Source organism: Diplotaxodon limnothrissa, linkage group LG8 (assembly GCF_057381915.1).
Source record: "Diplotaxodon limnothrissa isolate DT_005_m linkage group LG8, D_limnothrissa_male_GT1.1, whole genome shotgun sequence".
Classification (NCBI taxonomy): domain Eukaryota; kingdom Metazoa; phylum Chordata; class Actinopteri; order Cichliformes; family Cichlidae; genus Diplotaxodon; species Diplotaxodon limnothrissa.
Window position 1 is genome coordinate 28718257 of NC_140603.1, and position 6000 is coordinate 28724256.

Consider the following 6000-nt stretch of genomic DNA (forward strand, 5'->3'; position numbering starts at 1 on the left):
TATCACACTGGACCATGGTGGAGCCGTCTAACTCTTCTTCAGTGTGAAATAAACTCTTTTTTATCTCTAAGCAAATGTTATTCTGATTGGCTGACACGCAGGTGGGTGGGGCTTCTACGATTGCGCCTATGCGCCTGATAATATTAGTGATATCTGCTCTCACTGACAATATACAAAACAACGGGGTATAAAAAACTCACTGTAACTGAGCTTAAGAGTTATTTATATATCAGGGTTAGGGTAGAAACCATAGAGATCCTTATATTACGTGTGCATAGATTGAGTTTAGGTTTGCTGCGAGTCACATGCTTAGTTTGAAAAATAAAGAAGACAGTTTGGCTCCATTCTGCTCAAACTAAGCACATTTGTACCCTTTGCTACTTTTCTTTCTTTATCCTTTTCTTTTTGTAAAGCACAGAAAACAAGACTAACAATGAAAAAACTACAAACTTGTGTCTCTTTCGCTGTAACCCAGGCAGAGCGTGGATTCAGTCTCAAGCCTGAATAAACAGCTGTACACCCTGCAGCTTAAGCAGAGGCTCCGTAGCTGCACTGGACCTTATCGACCACAGATGGTGCAAGCTGATCTTTTTAGATCTGATATCTCTTAAACTTTGTCACAGTTACAAACCCGAGACATTTTCCTGTCAGGCATAATCCCCAGTCGTGTCCTCTGATACAACAAGAGGCTGAAGCTCGGGACAGCGTGTTAAACAGCAGCACACAGAAACAGAAGAACTGATAGAGATCGGGGTGGCAGTAAATCTAACTACGAAATCTAGTGGAACAAATTTGTAACAGGCTGTTTAGCCTGCATCTCCACATTCTTCGGATACTATTTTGATTCACGGCCACGCCGAGTGCTCGTAAATATCAGGCAACGCTTTCCCGACGCCTCCACAAAACACCTCGTTCTCTCGGCTGTAAAAGCTCCTGTAAGAAATCCAAGTCCCATTCATAACATCTTACATGTGCTCGTGGTTAAAAGAAGGCGCTTAATTTACTCCCTGAAATGTGCTGAAATTATCATTAGACACTAAACCCGTGATATATGCATGAGCGCGGGATTTGTAATTCTCCAAGGATCGCTCTGGGATAATCCTGATCTCGCTTGTCTATCTTCAGCTGGAATGATTTCATGATGGCTGGAAAAAGTGAAAAGATTTGGGGCAACAGTGATCATTAAATGAGCGCTCGGCCACATCAAAACGCACATCTTCCCGAAATCTACTAAGACCTCCAGGAAGATGAAGCTAACTGGTGCCATCACGGCTCAGTCAGTGTTTGCTTACAGGCAAATGAAAAGATCTGACCTTTATATCTAGGAGAGGAGCAACACTCGTGGCCAGAAATAGAGAGCATTTTATATCATGGCAAAATGCACTCCTCTCAGTAAAACGTACAGCAGCCACAACCTCCAGTCCACTCATTCATTATTTGGGACATGGATCTGGCTTGTGAATGCAAATTTCCCACCCTTACGTTTTTGTCGTTTAACACAATTTTTCACTTGTCTCGTCTCATGTGTCCTGATTCGTGTCTGTGTGTGCAATTTCTATTTTCCACTTTTAAATGGTGAAAAAAAGTCCACATCTGGTTGGGGGGATGTTGGCGAGGGAGGAAATCATAGAGATGTGGATTTGCATCTCACACGTAAAAGATTTTTATACTTCATTCGTATTATTTTATACATTAATAATTAAATTAATGATATTCTACTTGCCATGAAATAAATGATTTGGTTAGAGTTAGGATACATCAGGTCCATCCTGAAGATCCTGGACTACATTTGTGTCCAAACAAAAAGATAATTTCTTTTATTATTTCAAGTTTTACTATGAGAGTTGGCTGTGTCTAGAAGCTGGAAATCCTGACAATAGATGACAAATGATAAGTTATCCATCCATTTCAGACAGACTGTCTCACTGCCTGGACACCTATAAGGAGACTTGTGTACTTGAATGGTTGGTGAGTAGTTGTGAGAAGTTGCTTGCTGTCATTGTATTGCTGCAGTTTCCTGTGGTTTCCATGGGAGATAAAAATGCTGGCTAACTAGCCAATGAGCTCCAGTGAAATTAAAAAAAAAATAGCAATGCAAATCAGAAATGGCTAAAGTTGATGTAAAAGCTGTGCCTCGCTGCTGAAACCACTGCGTTTCAAAACGTGTGATTTTCACAGTGATTGCAAATGTTTCTGGTTTCACAGTTTCACTGCTGCTTAGTGAGAAGTCTGCAAGTGTTTGCAGACAAGTTGCAGTGTGCTAGCTGCCAGAGCACCTGCTAGGAGCCTTTCAGTGCAACCTCATATACCTCTTTGTATGTCTTGTTTTGTAGGCGAGTGGATGTAGAAGGTTGCTTCCTGTTGCTGGGTAAAATTGGTTTTCTCAGTGACAAGCGTTTATCAGGCAGTTACTGACCATTTGCTGTTCTGTGTGCTCGCCGCTTATCCAAATCACGGTAACCGTGGAGCTAGAGCCAGATGACTGTGAGAGGTGGAGTACACCCTGGACAGGTGCACGTCAAATACATAAAGAAACTATTCGGCACCTTTACACCTACAGCCAATTTAGAATCCCAAACTAACCTAACATGTATATTTCTGACTGGTGGTTTCAAACCATCTTCATCTTCTCTGTAATTACAGAGATTTTTATCATATTCAAAGCAGTTCTCTTCAACAGCATGTAAATGTGTTTGTGCTTGTTAGTGACGCTGGTATTATAAATGGATTTCCACGGTTTTCACGATGAGTCCATCAAGTGCAAAAACAAAGGCTTGTCCAGTGTTCTCGTCCTGGGGCAACAGTTACTGTCCCTCTGCAGATAAGACCACTGCTAGAGAGAGTCGATGCTGTGTTTAATTTACTATTTGCTTTTGGGTACTAAAAACTACTTTTATCAGTTCAGGAAAACATTGTGTTTTGGATAATACATTGCTCCTTATAACACAACCACCTATTATGCTTTTCCTTATTTTCCATCATATTTATACTTTTACAAGAATGGATGCAGAATTAACCCTGTGAGCTGAAAGCTCGGGCTGCCCCATATGCTCAGTTTCAGCCAGTTTTTTCTACTTTTGGCTCTGTATGACATAAAACTACAGAGCACCAGGCACCTGCTGTTCAAACGCTTAAGGGTCAGCCAATCAGATTAAATCTGAGGTATTAAAAAAGCTTATAGTAGATAAAATGAGGAGTAAAAAATAACTATTCATGCAAAGCTACTCAAGAATAAAATAAGTAACGTGTATGCTCTTTGATAACTGAGCTCCATCACATTTTAAATTTGTGTTTTCTGAATAAAGTTACAGTGAAGGAAAGTTTTTAGCCCTGGCCTCAGCGTTACAGCATCCCAGCGACCTGCCAGCGTCAGCTCAAAGTGGTGACTGTACGAGCCTGAATGAAAATTGAGAGTTAGAACGTCCTTAACTGATGCCTGACAGGAGTCTTTAAGGTCGCAGGGAGCATTTATCTCTCAAATCAACAACCCATTGTGCATAACGAAAGGACAGCAAACAGCTCGAGTATCTCTGCTGACCTCCGCTGTGAAAATCAGCAATCAATACTGATTAATAATGCATTCATGCTAAAAATACACCTCAAATTATAGCACGCCGGCTTTATCTGTCGTCTGTTCTGCTCATATTATCGCAGAGAATTTAATGAAACTTAAAATCAGCATTGTGTCATCATCCTGCATCCCGAACAGCTTTCAGCTTCATCCATGAACGCTTCCTCCACTGTTGACCTTCGCTGGCATAGTCAGCTGATGGCCGGTCTTTTTTAGGCTTTTAGGCTACACTTCAATGGAGATTATGATAATCCTGAAGGTGAAATGAACCTCGCAGTGTCAAATTACCAGCGGGCCTTGCCTGAATTGCAGCGCGGCTCTCTTTCTCTCTCAAATGGATCGTCTGGATCCTGTGGGAGGTTTAGACTTTAATAAATTACCAAAGAAACACACAGAAACACACAGAAACACGCAGGCTTTCATCTCATAAATTTAGCTATTTGTGTTTACTGTATGTCTCTGAAGGTCTGCATTACCTTCACAGTGCCGCAGTGTCCCGGCACACATCACAGGCTGCTGATCCACTTGAGGATAATTGCAGGGATGCCTATTGTTACACCCAGTAAATCATAGTTAATATTTATGAGACATGCTCTTATACAGTCTTTAAGCGCAACATTAAATAAATATAGATCCGTTTAATTATAAAACTTGTTCAATTCTTTATAACTTCCCTTAAATTGTGTACTTTATTTTATCATAAAAATATAGTGCTTCTGAAGGTATAAATTTTCATTATGCTGAATTCAATCCAAACTCCATATTTTATTCATGGACTCAAGTAGCCTTGCATGAGTTACGTTTCACAAAATCTTTTTTCTTTCTTAAATGGGGCCTTGGTGCTACTCCTCTGTATTAAACAAGCTGTTCTAGCTCCACCCCCTTTAAGACAAGTTTCTTCTGATTGGCTGAAGCCCATAAACAGAAAGGTTTGAACAGTAGGTGGAGCCGTATGCCTGAGATGACCATATTAGGGATATCCACTCTCTTCGATGTCATACAGAGCCGAGAGTAGAAAACACCGTCTGAAACTAAGCTCACGACCTCATTACTGACCTAATGTTGTTTCACCTTTACCTGTTTTAAAACTTTATATCACTGTTTGTCCCATGAAGCACTTTGCAACTTTTCCTTTGAATGGTGCTATAAAAATGCTTATTATTGTTTGAAACTATGCTCAGGTCAATGTCACGCTCAGTTAGTACATCAGGATGAGAAATGCACTTAAGAGCTAGTAGTATATTATTTCTTGCCTTTCTTTCTCTTCTCTAGATAAAGAATGCTTTGATTCATCTTGTTTATCCAGGTTACATTCAAACTTACATCTTGGAGCTATTCAACAAAGACTAGACATCGAGAAAAGGCAGCTATTCAAGCACAGAAAAATCTGCTCTGAATTGAATCTTTCAAAAGTTAAATTCATGTTAAATTTAATAAAACTTGACACTAGTTACAGACAGAGTTCACAGTGCGATGGTGCCAGGGGACGTTGTCCGTAGACGTCTACATAACCATGTTTCGTTTTTCCAACCAGAGAAGTCGCCACCTTCTAGAACTTTTTGCACGATCTGTACCACCCAGTGAGCCACTGTATTAGCTCCAAACAGCACTCAGACTGTGGAGAGTGCCAGTTTAATGACTTGAAGTAGTAGATGAGACCGTGCAGAGTCCGAGGCATCAGGAAACCTACCAATCAACTCTAGTATGCAGGTGGATACGTTTATAAAAAAGCAACTTTTTCAGAGTTGTTATGAGGACCATCACGCAATAAAGATGCTTGTTTCTGCTGTAAAGTTGGACATTTTGACACGCTTACTCGCTGTTGGAGCCTTCCTCAAGTGGTCATTAATGGAACTGTGGTTCTTTTTGGCTTCATTTTTAAGCTCCAGAGGTTTCCTATTGTCTTTTACATACAGTCTGTGCCAACAGCCACACAAACAAGAACAGGAGTGGCCCGCATTACTAGCTGTTCCACATATTTTTGTGTCTGCCTCCAGGTGACATTAGATGGCTCCAGTAAGCAGACATGGATTTTTACCAATGCCCTGCCACGCCTGGTCTATAGCGCAGAAGTGTTATTGGTAGCACTGCTGATGTTTAAGAGACCGAAGCATGAGCATTTACGTCAATTTTAGGATTTTTCACATCACGCAGAAGCAAAATTTCCTCATTGATTCAAGAAATTGGGAAACTTCAGTGGCACCTGTGTTATTATTTGGGTGGGTATCCAACGGTGCAGGTCCTGCTGTCATACTTTGAATAGCAAAAAAAGGCACAAAAAGCACAAAGCCTCATGATTCAAACTATAAAACCCTTCAGGATGTAAGACTAAAGGTCCTGGGCACACAACACAAGGGAACACACATGTCAAATCACTACGTGCTGCAGACTATTTTCACTGCAAAATGCTTTGCAAGCTTTCAATATGT